Source organism: Pan paniscus, chromosome 22, assembly GCF_029289425.2.
Source record: "Pan paniscus chromosome 22, NHGRI_mPanPan1-v2.0_pri, whole genome shotgun sequence".
In the NCBI taxonomy this organism is placed as follows: Eukaryota; Metazoa; Chordata; class Mammalia; order Primates; family Hominidae; genus Pan; species Pan paniscus.
In genome coordinates, this window is record NC_073271.2 from 21,589,260 (window position 1) to 21,611,041 (window position 21,782).

General features: G+C 39.1%; 1 protein-coding gene across 10 annotated transcripts in view; it reads right to left on the reverse strand.

Annotated features, from left to right (window-relative positions):
- Nucleotides 1-390: 390 nt before the first annotated feature.
- Nucleotides 391-21,782, reverse strand: part of LOC106634207 (putative uncharacterized protein encoded by LINC00158) — a 129,463-nt gene continuing 108,071 nt past the window's right edge. For 7 of the 10 annotated variants that reach the window (XR_008622425.2, XR_008622422.2, XR_010111153.1 and 4 more), the window contains one exon: nt 391-3,137. The gene's annotated coding sequence lies outside the window, so the exon portion shown is untranslated. Of the gene's footprint in view, nt 3,138-13,250; nt 13,487-21,782 lie in introns of all 10 variants that reach the window. The other 3 variants (XR_008622427.2, XR_008622426.2, XR_008622428.2) reach the window with 1 other exon arrangement.

Sequence of the window (21,782 nt, forward strand, 5' to 3'; positions counted from 1 at the left end):
AAGACAAAAGCTCATATTCCATGCCCAAAATGTTTTCATCAACACAAACTGAAACTGTACCCGTTAAACCATAACTCTCATTACCCCTCTCCGAAGCCCTTCGTAGACTATTCTACTTCCTAGCTCTATGAATTTGACTTCTAAGTGCTTCATAGAAGTATAATCATACATTTTTTTCTGACTTCTATTCAACATAATATTAGAAGTTCTAAAAAAGGAAATAAAATTGGAAATGAAGAATTAAATTTATCTCTGTTCACAGATGATAGGATTATATATTTAGAAAACCCTGAAAAATCCACACAAAAAACTGTTGAGTAGTGATAATTACATAATAATGTGAGTGTACTTAATGCCACTGAATTGTACACTTAAAAATGGTTAGAATAGTAGATTTTACATGATGTCTATTTTACCACTACTTAAAAAGAAAACCAAACTGGTTTTGGTTTTTCTTAAGAATTGAGAAAAATGCCAGCCCAGTAGTCATTAGCCAACGTCAGATGCTGTATGTAAAGAGTACACGTGGCCTAGCAGCTCTGTTTGAGGATGTAACACCTGATAAACTAATGACTACGTGAGTGCAGGCAAGGAAAGGAACGTTTTAACTCCAGGAGTCAGGAAACTCATCATGAAGGTATCATATGCTCGAGACCTTGAGGACAGAAGGGATTTCCACAGTGGAAGGAGATTACTCCAGGCTTTCCAACTGCAGATGCAAAGACATTGTCTCTTCCACCTTGAGAATATTGAAATCTTCTTTATTTGATTATCTTTTGGACCTACTCTGAATAGCTGCTAAGGTAATTTTCATTTTTTTTTTTTTTTTTTTTTTTGAGACAGAGTCTCGCTCTGTCGCCCAGGCTGGAGTGCAGTCACTGCAACATAAGCCTCCCAGATTCACGCCATTCTCCTGCCTCAGCCTCCTGAGTAGCTGGGACTACAGGCGCCCACCACCATGCCCGGCTGATTTTTTGTATTTTTTAGTAGAGACGGGGTTTCACCGTGTTAGCCAGGATGGTCTCGATCTTCTGACCTCGTGATCCCCCCGCCTTGGCCTCCCAACGGGCTGGGATTACAGGCGTGAGCCATCGCGCCCGGCTGGTAATTTTCATTCTTATAATTGCTGACTAGTTGAGAAGAAGAGGTCCCAAACTACAGAGAAGAAAGGAAGAAAGAGGTGTCCAGTGAAATCCAGGGTCCCCCCGCTCCCATTCAAGGCCATCTGAAAGTATCTCCCCCTGCTTTTCAAGTTCATCGAATATGTTTAAGAAACCTGGAATTTCCAAGTCCATCAGCCTATTGAAACAAAACAGCTATAACTATAAAATTGAGATCCTTTTAAGATTTTCAATCCTTAGAATTAAAGATATTTATTACAAAATATAGTTGTATTAAATCATATATGTCAAAATATTACAAACATGTATTTCATATTAGATAACTGTTAGTCAACAACACAAAATTTCCTATCATTTTTCCTAGTGCTCCATTTTTTCAGACCTTTTCTTAATCTATTTTCTTGTCTGAGACCAAATACAAATGAATCAAAAGCCATTTCAGTGTTACATATTGGGTTTCCACGCATCCCTGTAGCATCTTTATCAGTAGCCTTGCGCAGAGTACACACTTTTGTACCTCCTTCTTATAAGCAACTTCATTTTTTCATAGTACAGAAAAGAATTCATATAACCCCATCAGGTTCCTTACATGGACCCAAGTTAAAACGCATCGTCTCAATGTCAGTCTCTTGGCTGTCTGCAGGGTAATATGGTGAATTGCTGCCTGTGCTGTAATTTTGTCAGCTCTTTAGTAAATTACAGTCAAGGATAAAGAGGACAGAGCTGCCTACTGACAAACAACATTCTTTATTCTCCTTTTTCTACAATGTACTGAATAACACCTTAGAGCGTAAGTCATCATATACCCTATATAACAAATGTATAATTACAACACATGAAGCCCAAAAAATGAGCTTCAAAGAATATCATGGTTTTTTTTAAACAGGAAGTGGAAAGATGTTTCAGAACAGTGAGCACAGGTTTTAGACTCTGAAATCTTTTAGCAGCATGATGCTTTTGAACATCTGATCTAGGTTTTGATTCTGCTAGCTACATGTATATTTTAGCCTTTGGTCTTGCATTAAAACACCAGTTGCAAATAATGTTAGAAAAATTGGGAATAGAGGAAGGAATATTTTTATTTACTTTATTTTTAAAATTCTGCATATATAAAGAACGTTGCTTGTGGCATCCCTGACTCTTTGCAACAACCTTATAAAGTCGTCATTATTAGCCTCATGTTACAGCAGAAGCTGTGAGTTGCTGCCAAAGTTGCTTACTATCAACCTCTGAAGAGATGAAACAGAGAGTCATACAAGATCTGTTTAAATCCAACAGCCTTTGACACTTTAAACTTCAGAACACATTGGATTTACACGTGTAAAATTGCCTTAGAGTTTGTAATTTCATGAAAGCAAAAATTCAACTTTTCCTTAAGAACAAATTTAGCATGTATGCCTTGAAACTGGCTTATTAAATAATATGAAAATGTTCGTTGTGGCTATTTGACCTCCTAATGCTTAGTGTTATTTAGCAAACATCAAAACAAAATATGTATTAATCCAAAGCAAATATATTTTATTTAATTGGATTAATTATTAATAGTTCACTAACATCATACTGTAGGTATTTTTCTTTTCTATAAATGTTTTATATTCCAGTCTATTCAAAACCTTAGGAACCAAATCCTTTAAAGGACGTAAGTCACACATATTTTCAAACCAACAAAATAGTAAAATTCAGGGAACATTAGATGGAATAGGGAAGATGAAATAAAGAAGCAACTAAGAGATTTACAAGAATGGAGTTCTTCTGCCACCTTGTGGTTGTTCTGTGTTATAACCTAGAGCTACATGAAAATATTCAGGGAATTCTTCAGCCAGAGTCTCTTTAGCCAGGTGTGGCGCGTGGCTGAGCTCTGGCCAATGGAATCCGGCCTTGGTCTTTATTGAATGTGGTTATCGTGTTTCCATTTTTTTCTTCCTGAATATCATAGCTAATTTTGGTATTGGCGACGACCGCTTTCTTAAACTTTCTCTTCTGCTGGGTTTATATTTTTCTCTCCTTGTTTTTCTCCTATGAAACAAATAAGCATTATTAGATTTCATCAAAGATCATCACTTCATCACATCAAAGATTTCACTTCACTCTAGCCAAACTGGCCTCCCTGATTCTCCTGCAACACCTCACACATGGTCCCCTTAGGGTCTTCTACAACTTAACGTCCCTGGCTGCAACACTTTCCTCTGATACCATATGGGACCTACTCCACCTCTTTCAAGTCTTTGTTCAAATGTTTGTTTCTCAATGACCACCATATTTAGAAATGCAACTTCTGCTAACAAACTCATTATTTTTATCTTACTTTATTTTTTACAGCAGTTATTCTAACATACTACATAATTTTAATACTTATTGTGTTTATTGTCTTTTTTACCATAGAATATAAAATCCATGAGGGCAAGGGAGTTTGTTTACTTCACTGCTGTGTACTCTGAAACAAACAAACAAAAAAAACTGCCTGACACATTGTAGGCGCTCAAAAAATATTTGTCCAATTACCGAATGAAAGAATTATGACTCCTTCTGTTGGCTAAAGCAACCTACGGGACAGTGTTTAGCCTCACAAGTATTCAGACACACAAATTAACACAAAGTATCATTTTTTTCTACAATATTAATTAGTCAATTTATGTGACCTTTAAATATAATTTCTAAAGCAAGCAAGAATTCAGTGGATTACATACCCACAGGTTTTTGTTAAATTAGTAGTTATTTTTAAGTCAGTTTGCATAGTCATTAAAATTTCATAACCTTTGACCCAGTAATCCCAATTTAGGACATGTATTGCAATGAAAAAAAATCCAAAACAAAGAAACACGTAGGTTCCATGTGGCCATTTACTGCAGTATTATTAATAATGATAATAAACTGAAAGAAACTACATGTTTAATAACAAAAATAATAAATAAAATTAGGTTAACTCTATGCAGTGAACTATTTTGCAACCATTATAATCATAAGGACTGTACTAGAACCTGAAAAATCATTTATGGAACATGCTATATTACAGTGAAATTTTAAACTATGTAATTACACAGTTTTTACATGTATATAGGAAAAGATTACAAGGAATGTGCAAAACTTAGAATTCTTACACATGGGCAATAAATTAAATCTTACTGTTGCCTTCATTTCCCAAATGTTCCAATTTATCACCAGAGTTTTTGCAGCTCTTTAGTATTTGAAAGGAAAAATAATTGTCTTATTCTCAAGTGCTTAACCTTCACCTGAAGTGAATTTGTTCTAAGTTCCAAAAAGCGATTATTACTTGCTTTTATTGTATTCATGAAGAACAATTTACATCTCTGTGGAAATAGCTTTAGTTAGAGTTATTAGTTAGATTTAGTTAAAGTCTTTAGTTAGATTTACTTACATGAAATGAGACATTTATCCAATAAATTCAGGCTGAATTTAACATTAATTCAAGAATTAAAGTGCTCTTCATTTTTAAATGTGTCTGTTCCACCTAACTACCTGCATGGGTTTAGCTTATAATTGGTTCTATGGATATGACTAGGTCCATCATCCTGTCACATTTGAATAAATAGGACTGTCTATAACCGTCTCTGTTTTACACACATCTGTGCCCATCAGTTCATAGCACATTCCCCCAAAATTAATGGGAAACAGCCAGGAGAACAGGGGGTTAGACAAAGGAACTCAAGGCTTGAAGTGACCTCCTCAAAGACTGGCTTCCCCCCGCCCTTGATAGCTGAACTGACCTTCAGCCCTAACCGGATCTTGTTTCCTATCACCTTGCTTCATCTCTCCTTCCCTACCAGCTCTCACTCAGGCCAGCCTTTAGCTTCTGTCTGATGTGGCCTGACTTACTGTTGAGACAGGTTTTTTTCCCAGGTGCCTTGCTTAGCAAAGATTTTGGTTGAGTGGATTTTGCTGTGTTTGGATTTTGGCTATGCCCTAGTCCTACTGTTGTAGGATTTTCTCCTTAGTTCACCTAAAAGCCAGGTCCTTGTCACACAGCCATGAAATATTAGGCTCACAGACACTTTAAAGGGTGAGAAAAATGGAATTTATGGGGCAAAAAGGAAAAAATGGGAAACGGACTCAGCAGAGAGAGAGTCCTGCTATACATGCTTCCCTCCTCACAGATTGAATCCCAGTTTCCACCCGGGAAGAGGAGGGGTCAGCCTCCTCCCCACTGCAAACGGTGCAAACTTCTGTGGCTCCACCCCAGTGCTCACTCTTCCCAGTGTGCAGGCTGCCTGAAGCTTCTCGGCGGACCCCTTTCCACTTGGCTGTCTCACTACTCTTACTGATCACTATGAGAGGTAGCGCCCTCCCTTGCATTGTCTCCCGTGTGCGTAACTCTCTGCCACCTGCCACTCCCAAACTGACAGTGTAGGGATTAACTTTTTGGGTCATACTATTAACTCCTCAGTGTGAAATGAAGTCAGACCAACGATTCATTGATTCTCTTCCTTGTAAAGCTAAAGATTCACACGATAAAAACAAACAAAAACAAAAGACAAAGAACCTAAACTCTCTGTATGGGCCCTCTAAAGACCCTCCCTAGTGGGAACATTTCACTCCTCACCCCACTGTCAGGCTTACCGCATGGCTTACTTTGGATTAAAAAAGGTGAGCAAACTTTATATTCTACATCCAACAGAAGCTTTTGGAGCCATCACATCACCCTTCCATTGCTTTGTATTCCCTCTGCCAAAGACTAACAATATCCTAAATAAGGGCTGCTTCTTCCACTGAAGTCCAGAAATGAATCAGAGCAAGTGTCCTGCAATGAAATTTAAAAAGAAAACAAAAAACAAAAAACAAAAACAGAAAACCAAAACCAAAACCAAACCAAACAAACAAAAAAACTGTGCTATTATAGATTACTAAAATTTTTGGAGTCATATGTTACCACACATAACTCAGCCAACACTGCCTAATAAATCATATTTCTCCCTAACAACACTTAAGGAGACAGCATGATATAGTGGGCTCACTGTCTACCTGTGTGACCTTGGACAAGTTACCTAATCTCACTGCACCATCTGTAGCATTGAGATAATACCTACTTCGTCAGGCTGTTGTAATATATAAATGAGTATATAATAAATGCTTAATAAATGTTAGCTGCTGCATATTACAGTTATTCTTCAACAGCATTGATTTTATCCTAATCCTGTGTATTCAGTATCCAGCAGAGTGTCCAAATCCTATAGTACTCCATCTAGGTAAATTTTCCAAATGTCTTTAATTGACTATTTCCTTTTGGTTTAGTCTCCTCATATGGCCCCTTTCATTGGCTTCCTTTTGCCATCAGTTTTTTCTCTTTTCCCTTTAAACTAGCAAAGACTTTATAACATATATTTAAACAGGATCCAAATACCTTTGATATGGTTTGGCTGTGTCCCCATCCAAATCTTATCTTGAATTGTAACTTCCATAATCCCCACATGTCAAGGGAGGGACCCAGTGGGAGGTAATTTAATCATGGTCGTGGATTTTTCCCGTGCTGTTCTCCTGATAGTGAATACATCTCACGAGATCCGATGGTTTTATAAAAGGCAGTTCCCCTGCACACGCTCTGTTGCCTGCCACCATGTAAGATGTGCCTTTGCTCCTCCTTCGCTTTCCGCCATGATCATGAGGCATTACCGTTCCACAGCCATGTGGAATTGTGAGTCCATTAAACCTCTTTTGTTAAGAAAATTACCCAGTCTCAGGTATTTCTTCATAGCAGTATGAAAATGGACTAACACAACCTTCAGAATATTCAGCTCATCTTCACTTAATTCTCTGAATTTTGTACTTTCATATATTTCAACCTGTTCTTTGCCTTAAACCAAACTCCAGATAAATAATTTTATGTACCAAAATTTCTGCTCAAAGAACATTCTAGGACATAGTATGTTCAATTTGTAAATACTTAGAAATACCTTAAAAGGTCACAAGTTATGGTGGCAGAGTCTCAAGGAAAACCCTTTTTAGAAACCATTCTTTTCTACTTTCATGTTCTTAAGGGTGGGGAATAATGTTCTTTTCTGTTTTCTCTACATGAGACAATTATACAAAAAGATGACTTTTGTTTCTTAGAAATCCTATAACTTTTGTGTCTTTAGATTCTTTATAGCCTTCTATTTTTCCCACACAAAACATCTTTAATCATCTGTGACACTGATTTTTATGGCAACCCATTTTCCTGGATTCTATAAACAGAGACACAGGCTTTAAATTACCAAAATCACACTGTTCAAAAACACCTCATTTTTCAAGGCAAGAAAATAAAATAAAAAGTTCTTTCTCAAAGTCAAAACAATTCTTTTCTGCTCAGCTTTCTAGTGCCTAAGGGCTTTTTGGTTGTTATTATTCCCTGACTTTCTAGCTATCCACCTGAACTTCAGTTTCTCTGTCAATCCAATTGGTTCATTATTTTCTTGCCAAAATCATCTTCTTAAAATTTAAATTTGATCATTTTACTTTCTGGGGAAAAAACCTCCATATGCTCTCCAATAGCAATAGAACAAAGGCCAAATTACTTTGCATAATCCTAGTCACCATCCATTTCTTTCCTAATGCCCCTTCTTCACCACATTCCTGTGATGTCATCTACTTCCCCTTCTCTGGCCTTATCCCATAGCTTCTTTCCAGTCTCCTCCTCTTCATTCTAGACCTATGAATGTAGACATGCTCCACAAGTACATTTTCAACCTTCTGCTTTTCTCTCTGGATATCCTCTTCCCAGAGAGCTCAAATGTTCCCAAGTTGTCCCTGATAATACCTCCAAACACCACCTTGAGCAGTGCTACCCAACAGAAATACGTCAGCTGCAAACAAAAACTACACATTTTTAAATTTTCCAGTAGCCACATTTAAAAAGTAAGGAGAAGCTGATGAACTTATTTTAATCATATATTTTATTTAACTGAATATATTCAAAATATTATGATTTCAACATGTAGCTAATATTCTTAAATTGACATATTTTACATTTTTTAACTGTCTTGGAAATGGATGCACATTACACTTACAGTATATCCCAGTTAGGATTAGCCACATTTTGTTAGCCACAGTCTTCAATGGCCACATGTGCCCAATGGCTACCATATTCAACAGTGCAGATCTAATGCTCTAAACACTTTCTCAAAGTATGCCTTTGGTAACCCACTCAACATCTACCCAAGAATGCCCTCCCAGCACTTCAACCTCCAGGACTAAAACAAAATACATTTCCCTCCTACATTTCCTAGTGCCTCACAAAAGCACCAGCTCCCCTTCCTGACTTCCTTGTAGCTACCAGTAGGCCCAAAAATATATCGATATTTGGGTTCTATAACTATTGAAATATTGAGGAAGCAGAAGGAATCTTTCAGGTCATCCTATCCAACCTCTAGGATTTTCCTCTACAGAGTGGTTTCTAACATTTGGCTAAAGCTTCTGTGAGCCTCCTGATATTGTAGGCAAAATGTCCCTACCTGGATTTTTCCGGCAAAAATGTATCTTTAGCTTTAAACAAGAGTTTAAACACCATGACCCAGGCTCAGCTCTGCCTCTTCTCTCTTCTGTAATGGCCACACCCAATTTATTACCAAATCCTGATCACTCAACTTTCCTGATCTCTCTAATGCAAACCTACTTCTCCCTTCCCACTGCCACTGACTTAAAATTATGTGCATATTTCTTGGAGTGCTTTAGCTACGAGAGCAAGAGACTCTGCCAGGGATCAACAGGGCCAGTCTGCTATTAGCAAAAGAGCAGCTATAGTATAATCACACATGAATACCCATAATAGATTCAGCTAGGCCGAAAGGATTAGAAAACAGAATCAAAACCAGGGCAGCGGGAAGATGAACTCTGACTAGTGCTGCAGCCAGAGTGTACCAAGGGATGTCTCAGCCATTGAAGAGGTCATGTCTGACACACCACTGGGGTCCTTGGTTTGTAGATCTCAGTGCTCTGAGAAGAGGATGGCTGAGTTGTTTTGTTTTGTTGTTTTCAGGAACCCTCAGTATTTCCCTGTTCAGGTACCTGGGGCAAACTTGGCCTTCCTCTCCTGTGCTTGCACCCATGCCAAACAGATTGGTTCTCATTTGCACAAGATATTTTCTGGTATCCTCAGGTTACCAGAATTGGGGAGGCATTTTAGGGGAACATTCTCTGTGTCTGAGTAGAGATTGCTTCCCTCCAGAGTCTGGTGATTCCTCCAAGTCTCTACCTTTTCCAGATCTGATAACAGATTTCTGGAAGTTGGACTTTGGACTACAGCCTCAACAAATGATATTATCTCATTTATTTATTTATTTATTTATTTAATTTATTTTTTGAGACGGAGTTTTGGTCTGTCACCCAGGCTGGAGTGCAACGGCGTGATCTCGGCTCACTGCAGCCTCCACCTCCCAAGTTCAAGCTATTCTGCTTCAGCCTCCCAAGTAGCTGGGACTACAGGTGCATGCCACCACTCCCGGCTAGTTTTTGTATTTTTAGTAGAGACGGGGTTTCACCATGTTGGCCAGGCTAGTCTAGAACTCCTGACCTCAAATGATCCACCCACCTTGGCCTCCCAAAGGGCTGGGATTACAGGTGTGAGCCACTGTGCACAGCCTGGAATGCACTTATTTTAAAACAAATTTATTCAAAAGAAATACACTTATTTGAATCTGGGCTAAATATGATAGATGAAATGGTAATTTAGAATGTCCAAGCTCTTCTCAATAATGTAAGAAATCTCTCTTATAGCACACATTAATATTATGACTTAAAGGTCCTTTTCAAAAAACTAAACAACAAAATAAAAAAGGAAGAAATTGAGGGGAAAAGGAAGGGAAGGAGAGGAAAAAGGCAGAAGAGAAGATGGGAGGGAGAGAAGGTAGGAGGACAGAAGGGAAATAAGAAGCAAGAAGAGAAAGGAAGGAGAGAGGGATAAAGAGAAAATGGGGTTAAAAAAAGGAGAGAAGAAAAGTAAGAAAGAAGAAAGGGAGAAAGGAGAGAAGGAAGGAAAGAAAGAGGTAGAGAGAAAGAGGAGGGAAATACACATCTCGAATCACGTTAATATAGTAGATGCAATGCTTTATTAATCGTGTAGAAAATTAGATCAATTAATCATTACTTTTCCAAGTGTAATTAAAATATTAAATTATTTTGCTTGCATTAATCATGGTTAGTGAAAAGCTACTAACACCACTTTTTCTGTAAATTTTTGTTAATAAGTCTAGGGAAAATGCAGTTATTTGGAAAAATTAAACAAAAGCTTTTAAGCTGAAGGATTATAATTTGAAATTCTTTGCACCTGTGATTCTTCCAAAACAGCTGGAAGATGGGATCTTTGTTGCCCTCATCTTATTCTGTGTGTGCTGTATGATGCAATGATGAGGTTCTCTAGATTCTGAAGTCAAATCTGGACTCCAGAGGGGAATCTGGAATTTTCAATGTTTGCTAATAGATAACATAAATACAACTCACTCACTCAGTCTTATTGCTTAGCAACAGCAGAAAATGCATCTGGTATGTGCCGTGCCCTTAGTAGTTCCTCAATACTCATATGTGAAAAATTATTATTTTTTGTGTTTTGGAATATTGCTAATGAACTACAGATAAGGCAGAGAGTGTAATGAAAACAAAAATAAAATAGAAGTATATAAATGAAAAAACACAAATTACCATTTCTTTCTGTAAATCTTTGTACATTTGGGGGAAATCTATATTTGCAGGAATTTGGAGGAAAAATCAACATGAAACAAAGGTTTTTCAGGTGTTCATTAGAGTGTCACAGGTAGGGCTCTCTGGAAGAAACAGGGAGGTGGGGTTTGAGGTCACAGCCTATGAAGGGAAAGGAGGGGAATTAGGATTATGCAGAAGCCACTCTGGGATGCAGGTTCCTCCAAGATGATCCATGTGCTTTGTTTCCTCAGAAAATAATACACTGGAAACACTTTGGGGCCTTTTGTTTTTTTTTGAGACCGAGTCTTGCTCTGTTACCCAGGCTAGAGTGCAATGGTGCAATCTTGGCTCACTGCAACCTCCACCTCCTGGGTTCAAGCAGTTCTCCTGCCTCAGCCTCCCAAGTAGCAGTGATTACAGGCTCACGCCACCATGCCTGGCTAATTTTTTTTTTATTATTATTTGTTGGCTAGGCTGGTCTCGAACTCCTGATCTCAGGTGATCCACCTGCCTCGGCCTCCCAAAGTAGGGGACATTGTTTTTAAAAAGTTAAAGGATACAAAATTAAAAAGCTAGATAGGAGGAATAGGTTCTAGTGCTCTACACTACTGTAGGATGATTATATTGAATAATAATAAACAATAGAGTTTCAAATAAGTAAAAGAAGGATATTGAATGTTCCCAATATGAAGCAATGATAAATGCTTGATGACAGATATGCTAATTACCCTGATCTAAGCACCATATATTATATGTATCAAAATATCAATATGTACCCCACAAACATGTACAGTTATTGTGTGTCGATGTTAAAAAGAAAAAAGAAAAATAGTTTGGATGGATCCTCAAAATGTTCTATCTCATTCAGCTTCCATAAGTGACATTTATTAAAAGTTTTTGATTAAAAAGGAAACTTTTTATGAATTATGATTGTGACAAAGATTCTGTGCTTGACCAGACTTTGGTCCAGCTTGTGAATGTTCTCCGAGGCCTATCTGTGCACTTTCTTATAAAACACGGTTTTAGAAGAACCCTGCTAACTTTAGCAAGAACCCTCCATCCTTGATATCTGATCATAACCCTCCACCATCCCCCAGATGATATCTGATCATCCTGGTCTATCCTCAGCAAGAATCTAATTAGTTCAGTTTGGCCAGAATCCTGCTTACTCCTGGTGTTATTTCTTAGTAATTTTTCATGCATGACTCCCGCCTTGCACCTTGGCTATAAATTCCCTCTTGCCAATACTGTATTTGGAATTAAGCCCAATCTTTCTCCCCACGGCAAAATCCCATTGCAATGGTCCCCATATTATAATGGTCCTGGATAAACTGCCTGTTTATTTGAAGTATGGTAGTACTTTAAAGTGTCATTGAGTTTTTTTTCTTTAACCATTATTAGGGAAATACACCAAAATGTTAACATTGGTTGTATTTTTTCTGCTTCTATGTACTTGTCTTCATTTACCTGTTATCAAGAGTGAGCATGTATAACTCCTAAGGAAGTTATAATTATACAATAAAACCCAACACCAAAAGGGGTGAGACAAGTGTTTATGGGGCAAAGAGTGTGAAATGAGAAAGTTTGGATCTAAAAAATTAAAAATTAACAATGGTTTATTTTGATTGACTGGAATTATAAATAATTTTACTTCCAAATTTCTTTCTTTCTTTTTTTTTAAATGGAGTCTTACTCTGTCTCCCAGGCTGGAGTGCAGTGGTGCAATTTTGGCTCACTGCAGCCTCCACCTCCCGGATTCAAGCGATTCTCCTGCCTCAGTCTCCAGAGTAGCTGGGATTACAAGCAACTGCCACCACGCCCAGCTAATTTTTGTATTTTTAGTAGAGACAGAGTTTCACCATGTTGGCCAAGCTGGTCTCAAACTCCTCACCTCAAGTGAACCGCCCTCCTCAGCCTCCCAAAGTGCTGGGGTTACAGGCATAAGCCACCGCGCCCAGGCTACTTTTCCAAATTTCTTATAGAGAGGAGTTATTACCTTTATCATGGGGAAGAAAGCAAGTCCTTCAAACACTTTTGATTTTAAAATATATTTAAAATATAAAATAATGAACCTGGTGGAGACGTTAACCTTGGGTAGCTGACACAGGTACTTCTCCAAGGAGAGAAATAATTAAACAGTTGACATAGCTTTAAGTCTTCCTAAACTCAGGTTGCAATAGGAGCAGTACAGTTTGCTGAGAGGGACAGTGAACAGCAGTATTCGCAATAGAGGAGCGGCCTCCAGTACAATGACTAGTTAGAGGTTCTTTCGGGGTTCTCAGGGTTTCTGAAAGTGGAAATGCCTCTTCATCTGGAGCACTTTTGAAAGGGACCTCGATCTATCTTTCCTCCATGCAGGGGGCTTTCCAAACACATCATATGAAAATTACAGCAAGTGGCATCTGTCCTGTTAACACCCCTCTCCCCATGAGTCATTCAGGTGTTCATCACACCCACAGACCCTCCACTCACACCACCATCTCCCACCATCAAAATTATTCGTACCAGTGTGACTAGAGGCCTGCTGGATTCTCCCCTCATCCACTCAGAGGATGTCTCTTAGAAACCATGCCAAGCAGGGTGCGAACCATCCAACTCCAAGCAAAGCCTGTGCTGCCGCAACGCTGCCTCACGGACTCAAAGACTGTCACTGGTGGTCACAGAATTAGTCAACAGGAACTTGACTGTACTGGGGGAAGTTTTCCAGGCCTCATCTCATCTCTCAGTTCCAAAGAGCTAATCTGAGAAATAAATTAAACCTTTTACAGTATTGCTGCTGTAAAATCAAAAGGAAAATCATAAATGTTGTAGAAAGTGCAATCTTGATGCCATTTAAAATGCCATATCTTTTCAGTCAACGCAATGCCTAGGTTATATTTTTCTCCTTTAAATCAAGTAGGCCACTTAAAGAGATAATCTGAATATGAATACATTCTACATTATAACACAGAAGATATAGAGATTAAATGGATTTTTAAAATTTTAGAAACTTGGAATGAATTGATTCCATAATATATATATATATCTCCTTCAGAGAATTATTTTACTTTAAAATCTCCAGTGAAAGATATTTGAAAGCCATCTTTGTTTTTATGTATATTTGAAATTTCTGATTGATTTTGCAATGTAATCTTTTAATAGTCTTAGAATATATTCCATTTTTAAAAAATCATTTCTTTTGTTTCTGAATTTAAGATGTATAATCATCTTATAATTGTATAAAATATTCTAAAAAGCATTGCAATCTAATATCCCATTTTACAGAATTAATTTTTTATTCTATACAAACAGAGTCTTAACTAATTTCAGGGAGAATGATCTGTTTGTAATTTAACCTTCAAATTAAAATCCAACTAGCTATAAGCTTTTAGATGCCTGCCTCATAGGGAATGAGATATTTATGAGGGAAGTCTAATGGTTAAGTCCTAAAGTCTTTCCCTGGAAGAAGGATAAAAGGTTTCTAATCATTGAATTTTTAAAAAATCATTAATGAAGGTATTAACTGGACTAAGGCATAAGGGGTAAAGAGTGGCCTTTAATGAGATTTGAAGACGTGTTCTAGAATATATGTTTTGCCAGAATAAAACATGTATCTTCTGATGGGATTTGGAAAGGTAGCTACCAAACCAGGGAAAAGAGTCCATTGGAGAGGGGAGAATGGAAACACTTCTACCTGGTGCATATAGGCTACAGGTGGGTATGGAAGGCGCGATATGCGAATACAGGGTTTATCCCCAGGCGTCAAGGTACAGGAGAGGTGGGGAACAGTGCTCAGCACAAGTGAGTGCCATATACTGTTTATTGTTAACAGGTCAAAAGACAACAAGAATGTATTAGGCAGCAAAGGGGTATTACATCACTCTGAGTAACACCATGTGTGTTAGAGCTGACTATTCTAGGTATATTTGTAGCCACTCTTGGTGTAAAAGATTTTTTTAAATTTATTTATTTAGGTATGGTTCATTGCCCATTTAAACTTAAAGCAAATGTAATTTTTGGCTATCTATTTCCCTAGTTTAAATCTGTCGCTGTTGATTTGGTGAGAGCCACTCACAACATAGATGAAAGGGCATATGGCCAGGCACAGAAAGACAAACACTGCATGATCTCACTGAAATGTAGAACTAAAAAAGTCGAACTTATGGAAGCAGAGATTAGAATGATGGTTACCCAGGGTTGAGGGCAGAGGGGAGAATTGGGCAAAGGATACAATATTTCAGTTACACAGAGGAAATACGTTCAAGAGATCTACTGTACAGCATGATGACTAGTTAAAAACAATGTATTGAATACTTGAAAATAGCAAAGAGAGTGGATTTTAAATTTTCTTACCACAAAAAAAGTTTACTATCAGTATGCTAATTAGCTTGATTTAGCCATTCTACAATGCATACATATTTCGAAACATCATATTTTATACCATAAATACATACAAATTTATTTTCAACTAAAAAACTAAAATAGCATATGGGTTAACACAAATTATCATTTAAGGCGCTATTTAATTGAAGCAGTTATTTCATCTAGGCTTGAGGTATCACTGTATTCTAAAAATGAATGGTTTCAAGTTCTAGAGCCACACACTGCTGGCTTAAATAAAAGTCTACATGGGGACCTTGAGTGTAACAGAAGAGCAGCAGACACAGAGGGCCTGAGGGTAAGATACAGATAGTGGGAGAGAATAAGCAGGCTGGGCCAAGGATTAGCTTTTATCCGTGACCTCTAATTACAACGGATTATCTGCGTTGTGACCACAGAAGAATGAAAATTATTTGCAGTTAGAATCAGGATGCATGAAGTTACACTTTATGTTCATATTTCTGAGTATAACATTAAATATATTTATTGCTCTTTTCTCCTACAAAAGGGGAAGTGACCCCCTTTTTAAGGACCTGCTTAAAAACATACAAAAATCCTGGGCAACTTTCTTGGTGTAGGAATTGCTTTATAGTAGTCGAACAGAAGTGATTGTTCCATTGGTAATTGTGCACCCAGACAAGCTTGATATATCTATTGAGGACATATGTAAAGTAAAAAAAAAAAAAAAAAGTTCTCATATATTATAGTCCTCAAAAATGCTAATTGAAATAAATTTGTACTTTCCTTGGGCTGGGTTTATATTAGAACATTTAATTTCAATTAAACAGACAACCTTTAAGGCGTGAGATAGCTGAATAGAACCCTCCAGCAATTACTCCCAAACAGGAGCACCAAACTGAAAAACTACTCAAGCAAAAAAGCACCTTCATAAAAGCCAAAATCAGGTGAACGATCACAGTACCTGATTCTGACATCATATCAAGGAAAGAGGCACCGATGGGGTTAGGAAAGGCAGGCCTGCCCTGTATACAGCACTTCTCCCTTACCCTCCAGCAGCAGCAAGTGGAGGGAGAATCTGTGTGCCTGGGGGAGGGAGAACAGAGTGACTGTGGAACTTTGCATTGGAACTCAGGGCTGTCTTGTCACAACGGAACACAACACAAGCCAGTGCTCACTTAGCTGAATTCTGAAGGAAACACCAACCCCAGCCAGAGAGGAACGCTGTGTCCCAGTGGTAGGAGTTTGAGACCCAGCTAGCTCTGCTACCAGCTGACTACAGGGGCCTGGGGCCCAGGATAAATTTAAAAGGCAATCAGGGCCGGGCGCGGCGGCTCACGCCTGTAATCCCAGCACTTTGGGAAGCCGAGGCGGGCGGATCACGAGGTCAGAGATCGAGACCATCCTGGCTAACACGGTGAAACCCCATCTCTACTAAAAATACAAAAAATTAGCCGGGCGTGGTGGTGGGCGCCTGTAGTCCCAGCTACTCCGGAGGCTGAGGCAGGAGAATGGCGTGAACCTGGGAGGCGGAGCTTGCAGTGAGCTGAGACCGCGCCACTGCACTCCAGCCTGGGTAACAGAGAGAGGCTCCATCTCAAAAAAAAAAAAAAGGCAATCAGGCCACAAGGGTTTCACAAGGACATTCCTGGTGCTGTGCTGAGCTTGAAGCCACTAGGCTTGATTTACCTACAACCCAGTGAAACACCAGCTGTGGTGGCTAAGGGATTGTTTGTGTCAACCCCTCCCCCAACTCCAGGCAGCGCAGCTTTCAGCTCCAGGAAAAACTTTTTCCACTTGCAGAAAGGAGAGGGAAGAATACAGAGGACTTTGTCTTGCAACTTGGGTGCCAGCTCAGTCACAGTAAAATAAACCACAAAGCAGATTCTTAAAGCCCCTGATTCTAGGGCCCGGCTCCTGGACAGCATTTCTAAACCTGCTTGGGCCAGAAGGGAACCTGCTGCTCTGAAGGTAAGGACCCAGTACTGGCAGCATTCCCCACTTGCTGATCAATCGTCCCTTAAGCCTTAAATCAGCATCCGCTGTAGCTCAGCAGTAGTTTCCACAAGCTTTGGGTGAGACCCAGTGCTGTGCTGGCCTCAGGTGTGACCCAGCATAGTCCCCGCTATGATGTCCAAGGGACTGCTCACATCACCTCTCCCCCAGCTCCAGTCAGCCCAGCACAGAGGGAGAGACTCTTTCTGTTTGGGGAAAGTGAGGAAAGATAATGACAGACTTTGCCTGGTAATCCAGGGAATTTTTCCAGATCTTATTCAAGCCCACCAAGGCAGCACCTCTAGGAGTCTGTAAGAATTACTGAGGTACTGGGCTTGGAGCAACCCCTAGTGTGGATACGGATGTAGTGACCAAAGACTTAGATCACAACACTCAATTCTCTTTGAATACATGAAAAGCCTTCTCAACAAGGACAAGTCCAAACAAGCCCAGAATGTGATGATTAGAATAAATCTTCAGTTTCCGAATATCAATGAACATGCACAAGTATTTCCATAAAACACATGGAAATTAAATAATATGATCCTGAATGACCAGTGAGTTAATGAAAAAATTAACAAGATAATTCTTAAAAATCTCTTAAAACAAATGAAAGTATCACATACACCTATGGAATACAGCAAAAGCAGTCCTAAGAAGAAAGTTTATAGCAAGAAGCACCTACATCAAGAAAGCAGAAAAACTTAATGTGCACCTAATGATGAATCTTAAAGAACTGGAAAAACGAGCAAACTGAACTCAATATTAGTAGAAGAAAAGAAATAAGAAAGATCAGGGCAAATACAACTGAGATTGAAATTTTTAAAAACACAAGAGATTAATAAAACAAAAAGTTGGTTTTTTGAAAAGATAAACAAAATCAACAAACCTTGTGATGTTTAATACTGAATGTCAACTTGATTGGATTGAAGGATGCAAAGTATTGATCCTGGGTGTGTCTGTGAGGGTGTTTCTAAAGGAGATTAACATTTGAGTCAGTGGACTGGGTAAGGCAGACCCCCCCCCTTAATCTGGGTGGGCACTATCTAATCAGCTACCAGCATGGCCAGAAAAAAAAAGCAGGCAGAAGAACATGAAAACACTAAACTGGCTTAGCCTCCCAGCCTACATCTTTCTCCTGTGCTGGATGCTTCTTACCCTCAAACATCAGACTCCAAGTTCTTCAGATTTGGGACTCAGACTGGCTTCCTTGCTCCTCAGCTTGCAGATGGTCCATTGTGGGACCTTGTGATTGTGTGAGTTTCTTAATAAACTCCATAGATATATATATATCCTGTTAGTTCTGTTCCTCTAGAGAACCCTGACTAATACAGATATTGGTACCAGTAGAATGGGGCACTGCTGAAAAGATACCCAAAATTGTGGCAGTAAGTTTGGGATTGGGAAATAGGCAAGGGTTGGAACAGTTTGGAGGACTCAGAAGAAGACAGGAAAATGTGGGAATGTTTGGAACTTTCTAGAGACTTGCTGAATATCTTTGCCCAAAATGCTGATAGCGATATGGATGGTAGGGTCTGGGTTGAGGTGGTCTCAGATGGAGATGAGAAACTTTTGGGAAACTTGAGCAAAGGTAACTCTTGTTATGTTTTAGCAAAGAGACTAACAGCATTTCGCCCCTGCCCTAGAGATTTGTGGAACTTTGAACTTGAGAGAAATGAGTTAGGGTATCCGGCAGAAGAAATTCCTAAGTAGCAAAGCATTCAAAAGGTGACTTGGGTGCTGTTAAAGGTATTCAGTTTTATAAGGGAAGCAGAGCATAGAAGCTGAGAAAATTTGCAGCTTGATAATGCAATAGAAAAGAAAATCCCATTTTCTGAGGAGAAATACAAGCCAACTGCAGAAATTTGCATAAGTAACAAGAAGCTGAATGTTAGTCCCCAAGATAATGTGGAAAATGTCTCCAGGGCATGTCAGAGGTCTTCACAGCAGCCCCTCCCATCACAGACCTGGAGGCCTAGGAAGAAAAAGTGGTTATGTGGACCGAGCCCAGGGTCCCCCTGCTGTGTGTAGCCTAGGGACTTGCTGCCCTGGTTCCCAGCTGCTCCACCTGTGGCTTAACGGGGACAATGTAGAGCTCAGGCTGTGGCTTCAGAGGGTGCAAGCTGCAAGACTTGGCAGCTTCCACATGGTGTCGAGCCTGCCAGTGCACAGAAGTCAAGAATTGGGGTTTGGGAACCTCTGCCCAGATTTCAGACAATATATGGAAATGCCTGGATGTCAGGCAGAAGTTTTCCGAAGAAGCAGGACTCTCATGAAGAACCTCTGCTAAGGCAGTGCAGAAGGAAAATGTGGGGTTGGAGTTCCCACACAGTATCCCTACTGGGGCACTGCCTAGCAGAGTTGTGAGACGAGTTGTCCTCCAGACCCCAGAATGGGAGATCCATTGATAGTTTGCACTGTGTGCCTGGAAAAGCCATAGACACTCAACACCAGCCCATGAAAGCAGCCAGGAGCGAGACTGTACCCACAAAGCCACAGGAGCAGAGCTGCCCAAGACCACAGTAACCCACCTCTTGCATCAGCATGATGCAGATGTGAGACATGGAGTTAAAGGAGATCATTTTGCAGTTTTTAGATTTGACTGTCCTGCTAGATTTCAGACTTGCATGAGGCCTCTAGCCCCTTTGTTTGGCCAACTTCCCCCAATTTGGGACAGGTATATTTACCCATTGCCTGTACCCCATTGTACCTAGGAAGTAACTAACTTACTTTTACAGGCTCATAGGCAGAAGGGACTTGCCTTGTCTCAGATGAGACTTTGGACTGTGGACTTTTGAGTTAATGATGAAATGAGTTAAGACTTTGGGGGACTGTTGGGAAGGCATGATTGATTTTGAAATGTGAGGACATGAGATTTGGCAGGGGACAAGGGTGGAATGTTATGGTTTGTCTTTGTTTCCCCACCCAAATCTCATCTTAAATTGTATTCCCATAATTCCCACATGTTGTGAGAGGGTCCTGGTGGGAGATAATTGAATCATGGAGCCGGTTTCCCCCATACTGTTCTCATGATAGTGAATAAGTCTCACAAGATCTGACAGTTTTATAAGGAGTTTCCACTTTTGCTTCATTCTCATTCTCTCTTTGCCTGCTGCCATCCATGCAAGACTTGACTTGCTCCTCCTTGCCTTCTGCCATGATTGTGAGGCCTCCCCAGCCATGTGGGACTGTGAGTCCATTAGACCTCTTTTTCTTCCCAGTCTCACATATGTCTTTATCAGCAGTGTGAAAATGGACTAATACAAACCTTTAGCCAGACTATGGGGAAAAAAGGGAGAAAAGTCAAATAAATAAAATTGAGATGAAAAAGAAGACATTACAACTAAAACCACAGAAATTCAAAGAATCATTAGAGACGACTATGAGAAAATGTATGCCAAAAAATTTGAAAACCTAGAAAAAAAATGGATATATTCCTAGATACATACAACCTGCAAAGATTGAACCATGAAAAAATCCAAAATCTGAATAGACAAATAACAAGTAATGAGATCAAAGCTGTAATAAAGTCTCCGATCAAAGAAAAGCCCAACACCTGATGGATTCACTGCTGAATTCTACCAAATATTTGAAAAACTAATACCAGTCTTACTCGATCTATTCCAAAAAATTCAAGGGGGAGGGAATACTTCCAAACTCCTTCTATAAGGCCAGTATTATCCTGATACCAAAACCAGAGAAAGGCACATCAAAAAAAGAAAACTGCAAGCCAATATCTCTGATGAATATTGTTGCAAAAATTCTCAATAAAATACTAGCAAACATTTTCAACAATACATTTAAAAGATCATTCATCACGACCAGGTGAAATTTATCCCAGGGATTCAAGGATGGTTCAACAGATACAAATCAACTGATATGATTCATCATATCAGCAGAACAAAGGACAAAAAGTATATGATCATTTCAATCGATGCTGAAAAACCATTTGCTAAAATTTGACATCCCTTCATTCATGATAAAAAAAAAAACTTGGTATAGAAGGAACATATCTCAACATAATAAAAGTTATATAAGACAGACCCACAGCTAGTATCATACTGAATGGGGAAAAACTGAACACCTTTCCTGTAAGGTCTGGAAGACAACAAGGATGGCCACTTTCACCGCTGTTATTCAACATAGTACTGGAAGTCCTAGCTAGAGCAATCAGACAAGAGAAAAAAATAAAGGCCATCAAAATTGGAAAGAAATAAGTCAAATTATCCATGTTTGCAGATTATATGATCTTATATAGAGAAAAACCAAAAACCCTAAAGACCACAGGAAAACTGTTAGAACTGATAAACAAGTTCAGTAAAGTTTCAAGATACAAAGTTCAACATACAAAAATCAGTAGCATTTCTTTTTTTATATATTTTTTAAGACAGAGTCTCACTCTTGTTGTCCAGGCTGGAGTACAATGGTGCAATCTCGGCTCACTGCAACCTCTGCCTCCCAAGTCGCTGGGATTACAAGCATGTGCCACCACACCTGGCTAATTTTGTATTTTTAGTAGAGACACAGTTTCACCATGTTGGTCAGGCTGGTCTCAAACTCCTGATTGCAGGTGATCTCCCTGCTGGCCTCCCAAAGTGCTGGGATTACAGGTGTGAGCCACTGCACCTGGCCAAAAATCAGTAGCATTTCTATATATCAACAATGAGCAATCTGAATAAGAGATAAAGAAAATATCTCATTTATAATAGCTACAAATAAAATAAA